Source organism: Bufo bufo, chromosome 3 (genome assembly GCF_905171765.1).
Source record: "Bufo bufo chromosome 3, aBufBuf1.1, whole genome shotgun sequence".
NCBI classification, from domain to species: domain Eukaryota; kingdom Metazoa; phylum Chordata; class Amphibia; order Anura; family Bufonidae; genus Bufo; species Bufo bufo.
In genome coordinates this window covers 615,274,704-615,298,146 of record NC_053391.1, presented here as the reverse complement: position 1 = coordinate 615,298,146, position 23,443 = coordinate 615,274,704, and the positions used below count along the sequence as shown (strand labels likewise).

The window sequence follows — 23,443 nt, the reverse complement described above, 5'->3', positions numbered from 1 at the left end:
GTACAATATTTTCTACTGCCTGAATAAAGACGAGGATTTTAGCTACCAAGAAAACGTGAGTGCTGGAACTTTGTTTTACCATTAATCACTGTTTAAATCTGTTTAGCGCATTCTCTTCATTAAAGAGGTGTAAATCACAACCCTCTCTCTCTGTCTACTGCCCATCAGCTTCCACCTTACACATGCGCTATTTATCTGGACAATGGATTATCTGGGCACTGTATGTAGAACTGTAACTTGGATATTGTATGCACTAGGGATCGACCGATATTGATTTTTTAGGGCCGATACCGATACCGATAATTTGTGAACTTTCAGGCCGATAGCCGATAATTTATACCGATATTCTGGGAATTTTCATTTTTGAGAAAATCAAAAAAATTCCTACACAAATCTGCTGAAAATTAATATGTTTATTGTTAATGTGTATTTTTTTTGTTTATTGTTAATGTGTATTTTTTTTTATAAATCTTTTTCATTTATACTTAATATTTTTGTGTTTTTTTTTTTTACTAACTTTTAACCCCCTTAGGGACTAGAACCTTTGTCCTATTCACCCTGATAGATCTCTATCAGGGTGAATAGGATCTCACACTGTCCCTGCTGCTCTGTGCTCTGTGCACACAGCAGCAGGGAGCTGAACACGGCAGCCAGGGCTTCAATAGCGTCCTGGCTGCCATGGTAACCGATCGGAGCCCCAGGCTTACACAGCTGGGGCTCCGATCGGAGGAGCAGGGGAGAGGGGATCCTGTGGCCACTGCCACCAATGATTAATACTGGGTGGGGGGGGGGGCGGGCGCACTGCGCCACCAATGATTAATACTGGGGGGCTTGGGGGGGGCGCACTGCGCCACCAATGAAGATAAGTCTCTCGATCATTCATATACAGGAGGCGGGAGCTGGCTGCAGAATCACATAGCCGGCTCCCGACCTCTATCAGCGGTAGCTGCGATCCGCGGCACCTGAGGAGTTAACTACCGCGGACCGCAGCTATTGCTCATAGAGGTCGGGAGCTGGCTATGTGATTCTGCAGCCAGCTCCCGCCTCCTGTGTATATGAATGAATGAAAGGCTTATCTTCATTGGTGGCGCAGCGACCACAGCCCCTCCCCTCCTCTTATGTTCTATCCCCTCATTGGCGGCAGCGGCAGCAGCAGCACAGGGGGAGGAGACACTGCTTCCTTCTCCCCTGTGCTGCGGAGGGAACACAGAGAGCGCTGTCAGCAGCGCGTTCTGTGTTCCCCATACGTTATCGGTATATCGGCAAAATTGATGCCGATACCGATAACGTTCAAAATCCTCAATATCGGCCGATAATATCGGCCAAACCGATAATCGGTCGATCCCTAGTATGCACTATTTATCTGCATGCTGTATAGCGCTATGTATATCAGTTACAGTATTACCATACATTTCTGGACACTGTATGCACATTTTATCTGAATGACACGTTAGGCTGAGTTCACACTTCAGTTATTTGGTCAGTTATTTCCATCAGTTATTGTGAGCCAAAACTAAGTGCGGGTTAAAAACACAGAACAGGAGCAGATCTTTCCCTTACACCTGATCTCTGAGTAGGCTTCACTATGGGTTTTGGCTCACAATAACTGATGGAAATAACATAAGTGTGAACTCGGCCTTAGGCCTCATGCACACGGCCGTTATTTTGGTCCGCATCCAAGCCGCAGTTTTGGCGGCTCGGATGCGGACCCATTCACTTCAATGGGGCCGCAAAAGATGCGGACAGCACTCCATGTGCTGTCCGCATCCGTTGCTCTGTTCCATGGTACCGCAAAAAAAATATATAACCTGTCCTATTCTTGGCCGCGCTTTGCGGACAAGAATATGCAGTTATATTAAAGGCTGTCCGTGCCGTTCCGCAAATTTTGGAAAGCACACGGACGCCATCCATGTTTTGCGGATCTGCGATTTGCGGACCGCAAAACACACAACGGTCGTGTGCATGTAGCCTTATCTGGCTGTTTTGTGAACTACATAATCCATGGTGACTATTACAGCAATAGTCAAAAGAGAGTGCACCAGCTTGTTAAAGCAAGGATATTGCTGTGTTCACCTATGCGGCACAAACTCCGGTATTCCAGCAGAGGAAAAGAGTACTGGAGTTTACCGTATCCAGCATAGCCAGATACTACTGCTTACTACCATATCCCCATTGACTATAATGGGATCCATCGGCGATCCAGACACTTTCCGGTATAAATGCTGGCTTTCGCCAGACAAAAATACTGCAGTCCGGAAGCCAGCATTTATATCGGATACAGCGCCGGCCTGCTCCTCTGCTGGAACAGCATGGAGTTCATGTCACATTTGTGAACCTAGGCTTATTAGGGTGTCTTCACACTTAGCCGAAAAAATCCTATGGGGTTGCAAAGCGTCAATCCCTGCCCTGTGTTCCACTGTGGAATGACATTCTGCTGTGTATATAAGGATGTGTCATGGCCTTTGTAAAGCAGAATGTCTCTTCAAATGTAATCTGCATAGAAATCCGCTGCAAAATCCATACCTTTGTAAGGCTACTTTCACACCTGCGTTCGGGTGTCCGCTCGTGAGCTCCGTTTGAAGGGGCTCACACGCCGGCCCCGAACGCAACCGTCTAGCCCTAATGCATTCTCAGTGGACGCAGATCCGCTGAGAGTGCATCAGTCTGGGGGCGTTCAGCCTCCGCTCCGCTCAGCGAGCGGACACCTGAACGCTGCTTGCAGCGTTCGGGTGTCCGCCTGGCCGTGTGGAGGCAAACGGATCCGTCCAGACTTACAATGGAAGTCAATGGGGACGGATCCACTTGAAGATGACACCATATGGCTCAATCTTCAAACGGATCCGTCCCCCATTGACTTTCAATGTAAAGTCTGGACGGATCCGTCTGAACAACTTTCAGACTTAGTTTTTTTTTCAAACTATAATGCAGACGGATCCGTTCTGAACGGATACAAACGTCTGCATTATAGGAGCGGATCCGTCTGAGCAGACAGACGGACCCGCTCTGAACGCTAGTGTGAAAGTAGCCTAAAAATCCGCACCTACATATTTTCTGCCAAATTTTTCCACCACGTGTGAACCCACCTTTAGCATTTATTGTACATGATGGAGCAGAGAAGAGTGTCTGAGCATATACACATAGAAGAGCAAATGTAATCCTTAAAGGAGTTGTCTAGGATAGGCCATCAATATCTGTTGGACCCCTACTGATTGGATATTGATGGCCTATATGCAACGTGCCGGTCCGCAGGGGAGAACGCGTGAGGTTCACGGTGGGCCGACAGATGCAACAGTTCATTGGGTACTCACAGTGAGCAGATGCCTCACTGGGCCAGCAGTGCAGTGAAGGGGAGAACAGCACTGGATTCTCCGTGGCATGCTCTATTACAGGGGACACCGGCCAGGTGGTGATCGAGGTGCCCTTGATGGTGATTGGGTTTCTGAGTCCTTGTGTGGCTGGGCCCCTGACTTAAGTAATGTCGTGACGCCAGCACCTTGATGGTGCAAAATGATGAGAGTAGTGGTAGTATGGAGATAGAAGAATGAGGCAGGTTTGAATCCAACTGAGAACTTTACTGTAACCAGGTTCTTGATAACAGTTTACATTCAGCTATAAAACAGTCTCTTATGAAGATGCAGGTTGGATGTGATGAATCCCAGTAACAGGCTGTACATGTAGTTATGTCTCAGGCTATAGTAGGTAGTTATGTACTCACTGATATTCAGCTCTTTGCCTTGCTTCAGTCTCAGCAGAGGTAGTTCAAGTCTTCATCTTTTACACACAAGTGATGCAACAGATATCTTATCTGTCCTGAAAATAACGGTGAGGCTGCCGGTGGCTAATAAATCCTTCACCTTAATACAAAGGAGCCTAGAGCCTAGAATAATGGCTTTGTCCTTCCTTTGTCTTTCGACAATAAACTTAGCAAAATCCACTTGATACTCCAGAAGAGTAGATGGTAGAACACAGACTTCACCTCTGCCTATTTTCCTGGCTTGACACTGAGATATAAATTGGCTCCTCTGGGCCGTGGAGCCCAAGAGAGAGCTGAGAGGAGAAGGGTCCTCTCCTTCCCCCTTGCTCCTCACTCCATCTCCTTCTTCCTCCAAACTCCAACTCCTACATCTTCTCAACTGACTAACTAGGCCTGAACTGTAGTATATATACTGTGGTGCTATCCCCATCTAGTGGTGGAATGTGTGTAGTGCACCTTACAGCCTGGTAACAGGGATTTCACATAAGAATAAAATATAGCATGATACAACATATGACAAAGCAAGCTTTTGCAGTGCCCACGTACACTAGTCGGACGCTGCATATACGGAGGATAGGTCATGAGTAGTAAAATCCTGGAAACACCTTTAATAATCATGACCTTTCCATTTCCATGTTCTGCTGATGTTGGATAGGGCCCCAAACCAGGGTATGCACTGATTCCTTGTTACTTCCTTGATCTTGACCATACAGATACTCACTACAACAGAATGCAATCACTATCTTGTATCATGCATAATGTCCTGCCATGGCAGCAGTAAACCTCTCATTCACAACTATGTGATAAATGATATCAGGAAATGTCATGATGTAATGTATAAAATTCCTTGGAAGACTGTATCTGGAAGGTTTACTCTTCCGGGTCTAGATTCTCTGTAATAGAAAACATGTGGACGCATACTGATGCAATCTGGCTGTTATTACCACACAAATATGTAGCAAGCGTTGCTGTTTTTATACATTTTTGCCATTTCCTATGGGCTGAAGCTCCAGGATCTTACACAAGGTAAGTGCATTAATGGGCTCTTGTTTTATACTGATTTGTTGAACGGTTTTGGGTGAATCCTCTTATTACAGCTTCTTACTTACAGACTTGTAAAAATGCATGAACCAGTCCACAGTTCTCCTCTTTTACGGGGAGTGTAAATCCCTGTGGGAAATCCAGGAATCTGGATTGTCTTCACACAACTTACAAAGTTTCGAACATTTCATCCTATAGTCAGAATTTACCCAATTTCAATGTACTTTCCCCGTGTTGGTCTTGTTTTAGTTTTATCTTTAAAGGATGCAACAATGCGGCACTCACCAAAAAATCAAATCTTTATTCATAAATCCATAAAATACATAGGCTTTAAAGTGCAAGATGCCAAACAGAGGCAACGGCCGTTTCGCACTGACTGCGCTTCCGCAGGCCTCCTGCGCTGTTTGGCATCTTGCACGTCAAGTGCTGCATTGTTTCATCTTTTGAAGATTGGACTGTAAAGTACAGTATTTGATGCAGAGCACCACTTATCCACTGCTTGCCATCCCTGGAGAAGCTCCATAGAGTTCTATGGTATTGCAGTGATTGGAGCAGAGGAGGGTAGTGCCAACATTCACTTTATTGCTTTAGTTTTATGTTCGCTGGTATCAATAGGCTTATAATGGGATCAGTCATGCTCAATATCTCGCAATATCAGAAAATCTCTCCATTGTAGCACAGCAGTTGTCCCCAATGAACAGCATATAAGCATCTTCCTGCTAAGAAAATGAAGGAAGGCTATTTGGGAGCAATGAATCCCCATCTTGGAATCCCAATTACAGTCTATATACAGGATAGCAATAAAACAATTTGCGGATTAACTTTGTAAATGCAATGGGGCAGATTTACTAATCCCGTCTAAATGTAGACAGTGTATACCTATGGGGTAATGTATCAGGATGTGACTTTTTGAACAGACGTATTTTGAAGTCTTTTTAACCCCTTCCTGCCCATTGCATGTAAAAAGACATGTGTGGGTGTGTAGTGGGCTCACAGGCTCAGCCCATTCCAGATACTGCAGGTGCCAGGTGGGTAATCCAGCAATGACTGAGATCAGAGATAATTATTAGGGATGAGTGAATCGACTTCGGATGAAACATCCAAAGTCGATTTGCATAAAACTTTGTTAGAATACGAGCCCTCCGTACAGTATTAGAATGTATTGGCTCCTATGAGCCGAAGTTATTACTTCGCGAAGTCTCGCAAGACTTTGGGTAATAACTTCAGAAATTAATTTCTACTTTTAAAAACCTTTTAGCGAACTCTGGTTCAGTTCGCTCCGTACAGTATTCTAACGAAGTTTTATGCGAATAAAACATTCAAAGTCGATTCGATCATCCCTAATAATTATAATCCCAGTTATTTAAACCCTTAGATGCCACAGTCAAAAATGATCAGTTTCTATATAGAAACTGCCACAGAGTGCAGTAGTATGCTATTGCAGTCTATGATATAAGCAATTGCAGCGTACTCAAGTTGTGTGTAATAGAGTTTCTGGGTGTAGTAGTGCAATGACACTAACCTGAGACGGCTGACTCTCTGCATAGGCAGGTGATGATAGAAATTGTTCGTGACGCCAGTGCCAATTAAACGGTGGCACGCCGTTTGCGGATGCAGGAATAAATTGAAGAACACGTGGTATTAAAACAGAACTCCAACTTTAGTAGTTTTCATGCAGAGACAATATTGGAATCGCAGTTCCTTGGCATACAGTCGATTTTGCAATACGGTTGATGCAGGCAATTACAGATTTGGCAAGGTGATTACAGAGTGTTGAACACAGGACTTGCAGTACAGGAGCTTGCACTCTATTTCTGTCTGATCCTGGAATATAGCAATTCTTCACCAAGGCCCAATAACCTAGTTCTGGCTTTATATCCTTGGCTATAGCTTTAGAAAGTACCTCCTCTGTTATTTTTAGTACCTCTTGCTTCTCTGCAGTTTGCCTCGGTCTCTCTCTGCTTCTTCCCCAGGCTCTTTAGCTAAGATATTCCTGTTTCTGCATATGGGAATTCAGGAGGGAATCTTCTCCTGGACAGCAGGCTTCTGGCCTGGACTTGTCTCTGACATTGTCTAATCTCCAACTGTAGATTACAGACACTAGACTCCGTCTGCCTTCTACTTCCCTGACTGGGCCTTATATAAACTAGGGCTCCCTAGCTCCCTCTAATGACTAGAAGCTGGAATGACACCCCTAGCAGGCCTGTACATGCAAGTGTCACAGCAACAGGGAAACACATAGCATTGCATTACATGACATTCTATAAAACTGACATATACCAACTTCTCCATAACTAAGGAGGGACGACAGCACACCAAGTGACACTTTGGTAGTGACGGGTATTACAGTCCCCGTACACTACATACCCCACTGCTTTAAGCTGAGTACGACCTCGTACTCCATCATGGGTCGCCCAACTGGAATCTCTACCTGAAATAGAAAATAGAGACATGCAGGCATACATACATGTAATTCATCTGCATTTACATTTACATCAGGTCCAATTAGCAAAGGTGAAGGGTAGTGACAAGGGGCGTCGTTCTCTTCTCTCAGGATAATGAATGGAACGGGGGCGCTGACCTGGCACAGCGTAACATTATAACCAGGATAGTCCATGACAATGAATAAGTCCATGATAGAACAGCAAAATAGATAAAACAGTATAAAAGTTCTTGGAGGCTCAAAGAACAAACATGAGTCCGTACCCAGGTTATTTCTTTTTAAATCACAGAGGCTCTCATGCGGTGGAGTCCATCTCTGGGCACAATACTTTTAAAAGAGCAAAAATCTCAGAGGCTCAGGTTCTTTTGAGTCTGTCTCCGGGCACGGTTCCTTAGTATGAAGTTGCACAATAAAAGGACATCAAAGACAAGTGCTGTAATACCCCTGATCAACCTGAAAAGGGGGTGAAGGGTAAAAGGTGCAACTAAAGGAACAGGCACAACTTGGTGTGGGGTACCAAAAGCAGGCAGGAGATCCTGGAAACAAACGTGGCCTTGCTGACTTTGTGATTTCAGTGGTCAACACCTACCACTGAGCCGTGGACAAACTGGCAGCCGCAACAAAGGACCAGAAACGTAGGACTCCTGTCCTGGAAGGGTTAACATCAAACTTCTGCAGTGAAATAAATCAAAGGCCTAGCAGGCTGATTTACAGTGGCATATCATAACCACTCGGCTCCGCTGGCAAGTATCGTCTGTAGTATTCTTCTACAGGCGGGTGTGCCCACATAACAGTGTCAGGGGGAAGCTGTAGAGTAAAGGGGCCCCTAATAGGTATTGCCCCATAGGCCTAGGGGTGAACCCTCTGGTGGACCTTGCCGATCCTGACATGATCACTGCAGGGTGTAACGCGCTTGGCACCGCCGCAGCAAGCGGTCCGGTGCTCTGGGTGCAGCAGTTTACGGCAATCGCGGGTCCGGTCTGGGGCACTGACGGAGCGGTGGCAACAGAAGGTGGTCTACGGGTGGTGACAGGCACCCTTACCTCATCCTTCCTTGGCGGTGTCCGGATCCTGGCGGTGTGTATCTTGCGTAACTCCCGCAACTTCTCCTCCAGCCGGACGATCTGCTCACCGATGCTCTCTGTGTCGGAGTCGCTGTCCTCTGCTGGCGCCGCCGGCGCAGGTACAGTCACCGATGGCGCGGACTCGGCCTCTGCAGGTTCAGGCGATGCGTCTGGTCTCCGACCCATCCGGATGTTCTTAAAGGTAGCACTAAGTCCTTTTAACTGTTCCAGCTCTGATATGGTCCTCTCCCGACGAGGCAGCTCGGGGGAAGGATAGGGGCTCACCCATTTCTCCAACACGGTTGGCTGCCAGAAGACATTAGGCCCAATGAAGGAGCTCCGCTCCTGGAAGGCGTGATGGGCCGGCTCTGGAGAGCGTTCAGGTTCCCGCTCGCAGCCAGAGTAGTCTTCTCCTTCTTCTGCCTCCCAGTCCTCAGGTGCTCGCTTGGGACGGGTCACAGCAGTCGCATAAGGGCCTCGCAGGCTCTCGGCAGGGGTGTACTCCACTTCCTCTCCCTCGCGGAGGCTGTGCTGGTACGAAGGGAGGTAGTCTCTTTTGACAGACCTTCGATTCACATAGAGGTCTCTGCCAGTTAGATAGTCCTGGATAAACCCGTAGCCACGGGATTTGTCAAATGACAGCACCACTCCCTTTCTCCTTTCCAGGCGGGGTTGGGTGTGCGTATGCTTCTCATGTATTGTCTTAGTTAGTTCCTCATAGATGATTTTGGTCTTTGTATTCCGCTTTATAGCGGCCTCTCGGATCTCCGCCATCAGGGAGGACCATTTGAAAGATGGTTGGAAAAAGTCCCTCCACGAGCCATAGCAGGGCTCGGGTTCTTTCTCCCTTGGGCGGCAGGCGGGTTGCTCCGGTCCCGGAGAGTAGGCCGGTGGAGCCTCTTCTGGCTCTACACCGATATCAGTCATCTTTGCAATTTCAGGTGCGGACGCTGCAGTAACACTCTGCTCACTATCCAACATGCTCGATCCTTCTGAGGAGAGCGATAGGGTCGCGTCAATCAGAGTAGCCAGCTCCTCCCACTGCACTGGGAGGCCGCCCCACAGGTATTCCAGTATATGGAAGGCGGTGTCCATGCTGGCAGACATGCAAATGTCCAGATAGGCAGTGGCGCCTGACCTTGAACTCTTTCCCGCTCTTTTCTCGGAAAGGCGCCAATTTTTCCCGCCTTTTCGGGATGAAGATGACGCAGCAGTAAATTCAGCAAGCCCAGCAGCCATCTTTGGGTATAAACGCTGTCTATTCACTGACAGCAAGCAGGAATTTAAAAAGTCCACAAAACCACACTCCAATGTGGCGATTTTCTTCCTCTTGGTAGCGCAACACTGCACAGCGCTTTTTAGAAGTTTTGGGTACACTTTGGGTACGATTTTCAGTCCACAAAGTCCACTTTCAATAAACAGGTAATTTGTCACTTTGGTCACAGGGCAACTGTATAAGGCACAAAGTTCACGCTTCTTGCACTGGAAAGCGTGCGTATCCTGTTCGTGACGCCAAAAGAGAGGTGCAGCGTACTCAAGTTGTGTGTAATAGAGTTTCTGGGTGTAGTAGTGCAATGACACTAACCTGAGACGGCTGACTCTCTGCATAGGCAGGTGATGATAGAAATTGTTCGTGACGCCAGTGCCAATTAAACGGTGGCACGCCGTTTGCGGATAGCAGGAATAAATTGAAGAACACGTGGTATTAAAACAGAACTCCAACTTTAGTAGTTTTCATGCAGAGACAATATTGGAATCGCAGTTCCTTGGCATACAGTCGATTTTGCAATACGGTTGATGCAGGCAATTACAGATTTGGCAAGGTGATTACAGAGTGTTGAACACAGGACTTGCAGTACAGGAGCTTGCACTCTATTTCTGTCTGATCCTGGAATATAGCATATCTTCACCAAGGCCCAATAACCTAGTTCTGGCTTTATATCCTTGGCTATAGCTTTAGAAAGTACCTCCTCTGTTATTTTTAGTACCTCTTGCTTCTCTGCAGTTTGCCTCGGTCTCTCTCTGCTTCTTCCCCAGGCTCTTTAGCTAAGATATTCCTGTTTCTGCATATGGGAATTCAGGAGGGAATCTTCTCCTGGACAGCAGGCTTTTGGCCTGGACTTGTCTCTGACATTGTCTAATCTCCAACTGTAGATTACAGACACTAGACTCCGTCTGCCTTCTACTTCCCTGACTGGGCCTTATATAAACTAGGGCTCCCTAGCTCCCTCTAATGACTAGAAGCTGGAATGACACCCCTAGCAGGCCTGTACATGCAAGTGTCACAGCAACAGGGAAACACATAGCATTGCATTACATGACATTCTATAAAACTGACATATACCAACTTCTCCATAACTAAGGAGGGACGACAGCACACCAAGTGACACTTTGGTAGTGACGGGTATTACAGTCTCCGTACACTACACAATGAAATCATGGCATGTTGAAGTCCCCTAGAAAGACAAAAAAAAACATACATATAACATTACAATGTACAGTACAGACCAAAAGTTTGGACACACCTTCTCATTCAAAGAGTTTTCTTTATTTTCATGACTATGAAGGCATCAAAACAATGAATTAACACATATGGAATTATATACATAACAAACAAGTGTGAAACAACTGAAAATATGTCATATTCTAGGTTCTTCAAAGTAGCCACCTTTTGCTTTGATTACTGCTTTGCACACTCTTGGCATTCTCTTGATGAGCTTCAAGAGGTAGTCCCCTGAAATGGTCTTCCAACAGTCTTGAAGGAGTTCCCAGAGATGCTTAGCACTTGCTGGCCCTTTTGCCTTCACTCTGCGGTCCAGCTCACCCCAAACCATCTCGATTGGGTTCAGGTCCGGTGACTGTGGAGGCCAGGTCATCTGGCGCAGCACCCCATCACTCTCCTTCATGGTCAAATAGCCCTTATTTTCAAAGTTTTCCCAATTTTTCAGCTGACTGACTGACCTTCATTTCTGAAAGTCACTCATTTTTCTTTACTTAGCTGCTTTTTTCTTGCCATAATACAAATTCTAACAGTCTATTCAGTAGGACTATCAGCTGTGTATCCCCCTGACTTCTCCTCAACGAAACTGATGGTCCCAACCCCATTTATAAGGCAAGAAATCCCACTTATTAAACCTGACAGGGCACACCTGTGAAGTGAAAACCATTTCAGGGGACTACCTCTTGAAGCTCATCAAGAGAATGCCAAGAGTGTGCAAAGCAGTAATCAAAGCAAAAGGTGGCTACTTTGAAGAACCTAGAATATGACATATTTTCAGTTGTTTCACACTTGTTTGTTATGTACAGTACAGACCAAAAGTTTGGACACACCTTCTAATTCAAAGAGTTTTCTTTATTTTCATGACTATGAAAATTGTAGATTCACACTGAAGGCATTAAAAACTATGAATTAACACATGTGGAATTATATACATAACAAACAAGTGTGAAACAACTGAAAATATGTCATATTCTAGGTTCTTCAAAGTAGCCACCTTTTGCTTTGATTACTGCTTTGCACACTCTTGGCATTCTCTTGATGAGCTTCAAGAGGTAGTCCCCTGAAATGGTTTTCACTTCACAGGTGTGCCCTGTCAGGTTTAATAAGTGGGATTTCTTGCCTTATAAATGGAGTTGGGACCATCAGTGGCGTTGAGGAGAAGTCAGGTGGATACACAGCTGATAGTCCTACTGAATAGACTGTTAGAATTTGTATTATGGCAAGAAAAAAGCAGCTAAGTAAAGAAAAACGAGTGGCCATCATTACTTTAAGAAATGAAGGTCAGTCAGTCAGCCGAAAAATTGGGAAAACTTTGAAAGTAAGGGCTATTTGACCATGAAGGAGAGTGATGGGGTGCTGCGCCAGATGACCTGGCCTCCACAGTCACCGGACCTGAACCCAATCGAGATGGTTTGGGGTGAGCTGGACCGCAGAGTGAAGGCAAAAGGGCCAACAAGTGCTAAGCATCTCTGGGAACTCCTTCAAGACTGTTGGAAGACCATTTCAGGGGACTACCTCTTGAAGCTCATCAAGGGAATGCCGAGAGTGTGCAAAGCAGTAATCAAAGCAAAAGGTGGCTACTTTGAAGAACCTAGAATATGACATATTTTCATTTGTTTCACACTTGTTTGTTATGTATATAATTCCACATGTGTTAATTCATAGTTTTGATGCCTTCATAGTCATGAAAATAAAGAAAAATCTTTGAATGAGAAGGTGTGTCCAAACTTTTGGTCTGTACTGTATATAATTCCACATGTGTTAATTCATAGTTTTGATGCCTTCAGTGTGAATCTACAATTTTCATAGTCATGAAAATAAAGAAATCTCTTTGAATGAGAAGGTGTGTCCAAACTTTTGGTCTGTACTGTACATATAAAAATAAACAATATAAAATACACATACCGGTAATTGTGTATTTTTGTGGATGCACATCCAAAGATTTTGGAACTATTAAAATATAAAAGTTTTTTATACAGTATGCTGAACACCGTAAGAAGAAAAATTTAAATGCCAGAATCACTGTTAGTCACTTCTTCCCCTGAATAAAAAAATTATGAAAAAGTTGTATGTACCCCAAAATTGTACTAATAATAACTAAAGCTTACCCTGCAAAAAAAGAGCCCTTTAGATAGCTCTGTAGATGGAAATATAAAAAGTTATATGTGTCAGAATAAAATGATGCAAAAAAAATCTTTTCCTTTTTCAATAAAAACTATATAGGTTTGGTATTGCTATAATTGTATTGACCCACAGAGTAAAGTCATCATTAGGGATGAGCAAATAGAAGCTGAAGTTTGCCATATTTTACTGGCGAAATACAAATATATTCGCCTTTCATGGTTGTACTTATCTGTTGAAAAGCCTTTTGTGTAAAAATAGAAATAAATTATGGCCTAATTGCCGTTGAGCAGTGCAGATGTTTTAAAACCCTGTTTGCTGTGTATTAGTGGCGAAATAAAAAATATGTGATCTAACATTTGGTTATTTGATCTAACAGTATGTCAGGCAGAGAAGTGCCATGCCCTGCACAGGGGAGTGGCAGAGGCCTACATGTTTCTGGCGCAGGCAGAGATCGCAGCAGTGTAAGGGGCCGTGGCAGCAGGGGTCACTTCCAGAGGCATGAGCTCCCAGTGTCAGCTAGCGGTTGTGTCGTGACCAGCAACCCAGCGGTTCTTGAATGGTTGACTCGATCTTCGACTTCGTCGCAAGTGACATCAGACACCCCCAGCCAAGAGTCAGTGGGTTTGTTATACACAACCCTTAGTTGGCATGGCCCGGGAGCAGGCCCTGTGCCCTCACCTGTCCTCAACCTGCCTCTGTCCTTTTCTGTTCCCACACCGCGAGAAGTATTATATGCTGTAGGCTCAGTCAGCTCCACTTTTCAGCGAGGAAGAGCTACTAGAGGACAGTCAGCAGCTACTGAACAGCCAAGATGTGGAGGAGACATCCGCGGCTTCCTCCTCTAGGCGGTCAAGTAGTGCTGAGGAGAGTGGCGTGGGAGCTGGTGTTGAGAGCGGTCAGGCTCCTGACCCAGAGACGGTTGAGAAGGACATCAGTGACGTGCAGACACTACTCGATGATGATGATGTAGCTGATCGCACTTGGGAGCCGGGTGACGAAGGGGCTTCATCATCATAGGGAGAAGAGGGTGGCAGCTTGCCCGTGAGCCAGCAAGTCACTAGCGTGGCCAGGAGTCAGTAGGGTGGCAGCAGTGGGAGGTCGGGAGCCAAACGCGCCTGGGGTAGACCCCCCGCTTCGCGGGAGCCTACCTGCCCGGGAAGTAGTGGTGTATGGGCTTCAGGAGGCAGCAGTGGTAGCAGTCAGTGCGTAGTGTTGGGGCTAAAATCACCTACTCGGCGGTGTGGCAGTTTTTTGTTAAGCCGCCGGAGGAGGTAAACATGGCCGTATGTAGAATCTGTAGGCAGAGGGTGAAGAGTGGCCAGGGTGCCAATGTTGGCACTACGGCACTTCGTCAACATATGCAGCGTCGCCATAAAGTGGCCTGGGAGAACCGTGGCTCCGATGTGGTGGTCCAGCCTGCTGCAGCAACCACTGCATCACCCACTGGCACGCACCTGGTTTCAGGCAGTCAAGGCTCCACCACCTCAGCCGAAGGGAGCTGTCTGTCCTTCTCATCATCTGCTGGTCCTGATGCTCCTGCTCCTCCTCCTCCTACTCCTCGTCACGCATTCCGTCAGCAATCGATCACCGAAGCGATTGCCAAGAGACAACAGTATGCTTGCACTCATCCAACGGTGCAGAAGCTGAATGTGCTCCTGTCCAAGTTGCTGGTGCTGAAATCCCACCCTTTCCAAGAGGTGGACTCTGCACCTTTCGGAGAACTGATGGTTTGTGCCGAGCCGAGGTGTAGAGTCCCAAACCATAATTTCTTTGCAAAAAAGGCAATACCATCCCTGCACAGACATGTAGAACAGAAGGTGGGCCTGTCTTTGAGCCTGTCGGTGTCTGCCAAAGTGCACGGCAGCGCCAACGTGTGGAGCTGTAACTACGGTCAGGGACAATACATGTCCTTTACGGCCCACTGGGTGAATGTGGTTCCTGCACAGCCACACCAGCAACTTGTCCAGGTCACGCCGCTTCCGCCTCCACGTTGCCACGCCATTGGTCCTGCGACAATGTCCGCCTCTGCCTCTTCATCCTCCACCGTGTCCTCAGCCTCCACAGGGACAATGCACAGTGCCCCTCCAGAATACCACATGTGCAGGGCACGGTGGTGTCACGCTGTTCTGCACCTCGTTTGCCTGGGTGAACGGAGTCATACATCTCACGGCCACATGAGCCCTGTGGTGGCTGAACTGGAGGAGGATATTGGAGCACAAGCAAGGTCTAGCGAAATGGATGGTTTTTGCTACACAGGTGACATGAGAGGAGGAGCAGGAGCAGCCAGAGGAGCTACAAGCAATGAGGAAGATGAGGCAGAGGACTCAGACACACCGTGGAAGTATGCAGTGGAGATGGAGGCAGGGGTCCCTCCGAGTCACTTGCGCAAATGGCCCACTGCATGCTCACTTGCTTGGGTAGTGACAGTGCAGCGCGCCATGGGTGAGACGTCAGCCGGTGGGTCCCTTTAAGATGTTATCAGTGCTTAAAAGCTTTTGTTGTGACGCCAGTTGCATTTCAGCAACGAGGGACTAAGTAGTTGGCACTGGTGGTACCCAGGTGTAGGAATGCCAGAGTGGTGTAAGGATTGCCTATAGTGTCCCTTTAGGTGTAGCTTTTGCACTTGTCACGGTGCTCCTACCTGGATATCCGGAACCCCAGGCGTAGTCGTCCTCAGCGGTGCAACTGAAATGGTTAGGTGGTACGGATGAGGGTGAAATAACTTGAGTCCAGACTTGCATTAACGTTGAAAACAGCTTTACTTGGCATAAAGTTTCATCAAGGAACAATCTTCTAAACTTTATCTTGGTTACCAGCAGCTTTTGGCATAAGTTTTGGCAGGCAAAGACATTCGGCTCTGCTACATCTGAACTCTTCAGCTCTCCTATGCTGGCTGGATTAAATAGGAACTTTTTCTCTTGCTTTCTGCTGCAACTTCTCTTATTGTAGTCTGACTGTCTTTATCTTTATCTTAGGCTTATCCAGGGAATCTTTCCTCTTGGTTCTGAAGCTCTTTACTCCTCTTTCTTTGGGCCTAGCCGAGCAGAAGGTGCTCTGCTGGCTGGCACACAGCCTTCCCCATTCAGGGGCTGCTCTAAACTCAACATGTCCCCAAGGAGGGGAAGGCTAGAGTCGACCTCTCCCTTAGAAGGGTAGATTAGACTGACCTTCACTGACTAAACTCCTCCCTCTCTAGAGAGGACTGGCCTGGAATAGAAGGCTCCACTCCAGGGTAACTAGCTCTGCCAAGATTGCCGCCATCTGCTGTTAGACCAGGCACATTACACTTTAACAGCTATTTGCAAGGAAATATACATACACATTATGCAGGATATGGTGATAAATATGCAAGATGATATTAGATCACACAAAGGATATAGTGGGGGTGCAAAAAGAGTGGTAATGCCCCTCTGGGGTATTAAATTCCCCAGCACTTAAGAACCAAGCCACCTTCGGCTTGTGCTTAGGGTACACATAACTACCAATGTAAAACAAAACCAAATAAAGTACAAAATTGCATAATAATTGCAAGTGCTATACTTATAAATTAGAGATGCTTGGCAAATCATTTTGTACAAAATTATTTGAGCCCGTCTGCCGCACGTCAAGGCGATCTCTGTAAGACGGGTTCCTAACACTAAATTCTACCTGTTATGTGCCATGACGGCTACCATACAATTCAGGGAGTGTAGGTTCCACATGCATGATGGGCCTGCTTTAATTTCTGTCATTTTTGGTGCCAAATTGGCCTCCTTTAGTGTTAGGAACCCGTCTTACAGAGATCACCTTGACGTGCGGCAGACGGGCTCAAATAATTTTGTACAACATGATTTGCCAAGCATCTCTAATTTTTAAGTATAGCACTAGCAATTATTATGCAATTTTGTACTTTATTTGGTTTGCAGAGAGCTGTTGCATTGCATGTTTAGTTTAACTGTCTTGTTCTCAGCCACAGCAACGTGCTCCTGCGCATTGGGATGTGCTGACTGACCCCCTTTTTCTTTGCAGTTTGTACTGGAGGTGTGGCTGACACCTCAGTCGTGCACTCCTGACCAGCTCGTCTGCCCCATAGGCTGATTTTAATTAGTGTGAGTATATAGCTTGGCCTGCTCACCAGGAGAGATATAGTTGTGGACTCTCATTACAGTCTTTGGTGGCCATTTGGCATCAGGAGTGGTGTGGAGTGGGCGCGGCATGCATGTTGGTACCTGCATTCCTTGGATATAATGGAGGCTAATTTGGCACCAAAAATGACAGAAATTAAAGCAGGCCCAGCATGCATGTGGAACCAGGGCCGTCTTTAATATTGATTGGACCCTGGGCAAGAATTTACTTGGGCCCCCTGGACCCCGCCTTCACACACCCTAGCATGCAATCACGCCCTCCACCACAACACACACAAAAAATAATAATTTAATGGCAGTTACACTTTAAGCTCTTCCAAGCCACGGTCGTCCTGAGGATCGGTGATAAACGCCTGTAGCTGGGAAACATTATAAACCTACCCATTCCCTAGTCTAGATCAATAGGCATGATGGTGGCCAGTATATAGCAAGTGAACACAGTATGGAGACAGTAATATGTGGGTATTACATAGCAGCGTGTACCTACTATGTGGCAGTATTATGTAATGTTGGTGTTATATTATTATTAGGTGAACACTGTATGGGGTTATTGGTTATATGTGCACATTGAGCAGCAGTAGTGTATGGTTGCTAATAGGGATCGGGCGATTATCGGTTTGACCGATATTATCGGCCGATATTCAGGATTTTGAACGTTATCGGTATCGGCATCTATTTTGCCGATATACCGATAACGTATTGGGAACACAGAAGGCACTGCTCTCAGCGCTCTCTGTGTTCCCTCCGCAGCACAGGGGAGAAGGAAGCAGTGTCTCCCTCCCCCTATGCTGATGCTGCTGCCGCTGCCGCCGATGAGGGGAGAGACGATAAGAGGAGGGGAGGGGCTGTGACCACTGCGCCACCAATGAAGATAAGCCTTTCATTAATTCATATACAGGAGGCGGGAGCTGGTTGCAGAATCACATAGCCGGCTCCCGACCTCTATGAGCGGTAGCTGCGGTCCGCGGTAGTTAACCTCTTAGGTGCCGTGGATCGCAGCTACCGCTCATAGAGGTCGGGAGCCGGCTATGTGATTCTGCAGCCAGCTCCCGCCTCCTGTATATGAATGATTGAGAGACTTATCTTCATTGGTGGAGCAGTGCGCCCCCCCCTAAGCCCCCCAGTATTAATCATTGGTGGCGCAGTGCGCCCCCCACCCCCATCCCAATAGTAAAAACATTGGTGGCGCAGTGCACCCCCCCCAAGCCCCCCAGTATTAATCATTGGTGGCGCAGTGCGCCCCCCACCCCCATCCCAATCCCAATAGTAAAAACATTGGTGGCGCAGTGCGCCCCCCCCCCCCCCCAGTATTAATCATTGGTGGCAGTGGCCACAGGATCCCCTCTCCCCTGCTCCTCCGATCGGAGCCCCAGCTGTGTAAGCCTGGGGCTCTGATCAGTTACCATGGCAGCCAGGACGCTATTGAAGCCCTGGCTGCCATGTTCAGCTCCATGCTGCTGTGTGCATAAATCACAGAGCAGCAGGGACAGTGTGAGCTCCTATTCACCCTGATAGAGATCTATCAGGGTGAATGGGACAAGGGTTCTAGTCCCTAAGGGGGCTAAAAGTTAGTAAAAAAAGAAAAAACAACAAAAAAAACAACAAAAATATTAAGTATAAATGAAAAAGATTTACAAAAAAATACACATTAACAATAAACATATTAATTTTCAGCAGATTTGTGTAGGAATTTTTTTTTTTCTCAAAAATGGAAATTCCCAGAATATCGGTATAAATTATCGGCTATCGGCCTGAAAGTTCACAAATTATCGGTATCGGCCCTAAAAAATCAATATCGGTCGATCCCTAGTTGCTAATCACTGCAGTATTATTTATTTAGGGACTGTAAGGCCTCATGCACACGACTGTGCCGTTTTTTGCGGTCCGCAAACCGCAGGTCCGCAAAAAACGGAAGCCGTCCGTGTGCCTTCCGCAATTTGCGGAACGGAACGGGCGGCCCATTCTAGACATTGTCCGCAAAACGGACAAGAATAGGACATGTTTTTTTTGCGGGGCCTCGGAATGGAGCAACGGATGTGGACATCCGAGCCGCTTGGATGCGGACCCAAACAACGGCCGTGTGCTTGAGGCCTAAGCACATGCAGTCTCAGGAGTTGTCCACACCACACCCTGCCTTGCAGCCTCACAGGAGTACAGGACCAGTCTCTGTACACGTAGGTATGGCATAATTGGGATGCACATCACACATGACATGACACAGGTCTTTACCAGGCTGCAGGCCAGCAGACACATTATTATTGCCACATGTGTCACATGCCACTACTAACTGTACAGCCGTTCAGAGTTCAGACAGTTCACAGTTCCACTTCCTTCAGAAGAGCGAGCCTGCCATGCACTCCAGCGACTTACAGATAGAGGCAGTGGCGTTGCTATGGCTGGTGTCAACCTTTGCTCAGGGAGGCCCTCATGGTGTGGTGTGGAGTAGTAATTTTTACTAAGGAATATAGTTTAACCATTTATGTGCAAAAGAGAAAATAAGAAGTCAGCTCCAATCAGATATCTGCACATAGACCAAGAGTCCCACTAATGGGGTTATTTAAATTACTGGTGGATTATTAAAGAGACATAAGGGATTCTCTCTGTCTGCTGCTGAACTGTGGCCTGGATGCTGGGGCCAACACCGGCCACCTTTACTAATCTTTGCTCAGGGGGGCCCTCATGGTGTGGTGTGGACTGGTCATTTTTACAAAGGAATATAGTTTAACCGTTTATGTCCAAAAGAGAAAAAAAGAAGTCACTAAGTCAGCTCCAATCAGATATCTGCACATAGACCAAGCCCCTTGGTCTATGTGCAGATATATGATTGGAGCTGACTTCTGATTTTCTCTTTTGCACATAAATGGTTAAACTATATTCCTTAGTAAAAATGACCAGTCCACACCACACCATGTAGGTCTATATTTATGAGGGCCCTCCTGAGCAAAGATTAGTAAATGTGGCCGGGTGGCCCCAGGCCCCAGTTCAGCAGACAGAGAGAACCCAACCCCTTATGTCTCCCGTCTCTATAATAATCTCCCACTAATGGGGTTATTTAAATTACTGGTGGAGAGAAGAGAGACTGGCCGGGTGGCCCCAGGCCACAGTTCAGCAGCAGACAGAGAGAACCCAACCCCTTATGTCTCCTGGGGCCGTCTCTATAATAATCCCCCACTAATTTATGAATGGGGTTAATTAATAATTCGGTGACCGACTGACCGGTCTAAATTTCTAATATTAAATAAAGTCAATATGCGTGCTCTACCTACCTCCTCCTCCTGGCGCATCAGTGGCAGGTCTGGCTGTGTAAGGTGAGTGAGTCACTGGTGGTCACGTGAGTCCGTGACCACCACCCAATTCCATTAGCTCCGGAGGCGGAGACTTAGTCCCTGCTGGCTGCTCCGCTGCGGCGCCACTCACCAGGCTGCGGTGAGTCACACCCCCTTTACCACGTGACGGCGCCAACTTGCTTGCTTGTAAGTTGTTCTGAAGACTGCATGGGAAAAAGTGACTTTTAAAATTTACCTTTATTAAATATTAAAGTGCTCATCTCCGTGTGACTGTCCGACGCTGCCCCCACGAAAATATAGTTAGTTGCGGGCCAGCACAGGGGGGCCCCTAAGGACTCGGGGGCCTGGGGGCAATTGCCCCTTTTGCCTTAATGGAAGCGCCGACCCTGCACAGGGCCCTTCCAAGGTGTTATAACTCACGCCCCAGGTTAAGAATGCCAGAGTGGTGTAGTGGCCTATAATGTCTCTGTATGGTGGTGATAATGGTGTCAACGGTGTCTCCTACCTGGGTACGTCTGGACTCCTGGCAATAAATTGAGTGTAGTAATAGTAGGAGTAATAGAGGAATTTTGCAGCAGAAATTGATGTCCAGACCTTTAGGTGAACTTCACACTTTCCTTTACTGAAGATAACTTCCATCCAAGCAAAATACAGCTTTGGTCTCTGGTCTCAGCAGGTTGTGGCAATGGTTGGCAGGAATAAATCTTCTGCACTATAAATCAGGAGCTTGCAGTAAAAGACGTCTGCATGTTAGCTCTATAACTGTAGCAGGAATTTAGCTTCTGCGCTTCTCTCTATCTTCTGCTTTGTGGGGACTGACTAGCTGAGGAGGACTATGGCTTCTCCTAGGTCTCTGGACTTTACTCACAGATAGGCTCACTGGGAATGCTTTTGTCCTGGAATTCTGGAAATTGTCTGCAGGGCTCAGACTGGGGATGTGATCAATGTCTCAGCCGAGACAAGATTCTGGCTTTCTTTCCTATACAGGGGAACGGAACTCTATCACACAGCCTTCCCCAACAGGGGTGGCTGGCACACTCACTATAACTTCCTTCTCCACCCAAGTGCAGGATGTGGGAACAGTCCACACCTCCACAGAGGGGGAGCTAAGCTGGAATGAACCATTCCAGCCTAGATAAACTAAACTGAAGCTAATTCCTTACCAATCCATTGCTGCCACCTGCTGGTGAACATGGAAAATTACAAGGAAATTTACATTTAACATAGTTTAAAATGCACATTTGTGAAGACATGAGCAAAATCATATCAGATGACAGTGTGAAGGCTCTTAGAAGATAGTAGCGGGGTAGAGGCGTGTAGTAACACAACTCTGGGGTGTTACACCCCCAACCCCTAATGCCCCCCAAAATGCCCGGGGGAGGGGGGAGTAGGAGGAAAGCACACTGTCCTCTATGAATCCCCCCCCCACAAGTCCTCAATGAGCCCCCAACCCCTAATGCCCCTCAAAATGCCCAGGGGGGGAGGAGTAGAAGGAAAGCACACTGTCCTGAGCATTTTGGGGGGGCATTAGGGTTGGAGGGGCTCATAGAGGACTCGGGGGAAGTGGGGGGAGGCTCATAGAGGACAGTGTGCTTTCCTCCTACCTCCCCTTGGGGATTTAAGAGAGTAAGGGTGACACTCATCCAAAAAGTGCACTATTTACTCCTCACTATATCATCCTGAAGCATTTTTTGTTGTATTTCTAGGGACCGGATAGCACTAGGTTCGGGAACAGGGAACCTCCACCATCAGGGGGTCGCCCTGGGCACAGCAAGACCTCTAGGGCTTCTAGGGGAAGCTGGTTCCTGTCTCTAACCCTGCAATTTATCGGGTTAGAATCGTTACCCCGTACCCATCAATTCGAGTGTTTATCCTGTCACCATGTTTGTTTTTCTTTTTGGGGGTCACTACTCCCCCACTGAGTAATTTCAGTAAGTGTAGTTTGTTTCACTGTTGATATATACATACCTATACCCACTTTAATATTTAATAAAGGTAAATTTTAAAAGTCACTTTTTCCCATATATGCTTTTGACATTCAGAACTATTGTGACAAAACATCTCCTCAGAAAACTTTTAATGCTGATGGTAATGTAGTTCTGAAGACTGCATAGTGAATGGGAGTTGGGAAACGGAGCTCCCTTGGGCCCCCAGGAGCAACTGGGCCTGGGGCAGCTGCCCCTTTTGTTCTGCGGCAAAGACGGCCCTGTGTGGAACCTACACTCCCTGAATTATATGGTAGCTGTCATGGCACATAACAGGTAGAATTTAGTGTTAGGAACCAGTCTTACTGAGATCGCCTTGACGTGCGGCAGACGGGCTCAAATAATTTTGTACAAAATGATTTGCCAAGCATCTCTAACTTATAAGTATAGCACTAGCAATTATTATGCAATTTTGTACTTTATTTGGTTTGCAGAGAGCTGTTGCATTGCATGTTTTGTTTTACAGTCTTGTTCTCAGCCATAGCAACGTGCCCTTGCGCTTTGGGATGTGCTGACTGACCCCCTTTTTCTTAACAAACTACCAATATATGCTCTCAGGGTACCTGAAAATTGTAGATAAAGTGGTGCATGGAAATACATACATTGACTGACATAGAAGACGGCTACCACAAGGTCTCTCTGCCCGTATGAGTAGGGTGTCCATTCACCGTTTTCCCTTTCGGTATAAACCAGAGAACCAAAAGGTGTGCAAAAAGCGCTCATGACTGGCTTTCTTTTGAATATCGTGGCTACTATTACCAAAGAAAGCATGGGGGTCTTCACTCCATACTCCCACCATAATGCAATGAAACTCCCGCAAATAGAAGGGTAGCCTAATCCTGTACTCCCCTTCCAACAACAAGGTCTAATTATGCTTTACGCTTCGTCACCTTGATGAGTAAGGCTACTTTAACACTTGTGTTTGTTGCGGACCCGTCATGGATCTGCACAGACGGATCCGTTTAGATAATACAACCGTCTGCATCCGTTCAGAATGGATCCGTTTGTATTATCTTTAACATAGCCAAGATGGATCCGTCTTGAACACCATTTAAAGTCAATGGAGGACGGATCCGTTTTCTATTTTGCCAGATTGTGTCTTAGAAAACTGATCCGTCCCT

At 46.7% G+C, this 23,443-nt stretch overlaps 1 protein-coding gene across 2 annotated transcripts in view; it reads left to right on the top strand.

Moving 5' to 3' along the window:
* Positions 1-4,672: 4,672 nt before the first annotated feature.
* Positions 4,673-23,443, top strand: part of LOC120996265 (fibrinogen-like protein 1) — a 71,609-nt gene continuing 52,838 nt past the window's right edge. The window contains exon 1 of one of the 2 annotated variants that reach the window (XM_040426072.1): positions 4,673-4,780. The gene's annotated coding sequence lies outside the window, so the exon portion shown is untranslated. The remainder of the gene's footprint in view (positions 4,781-23,443) is intronic. The other variant, XM_040426073.1, reaches the window with a different exon arrangement.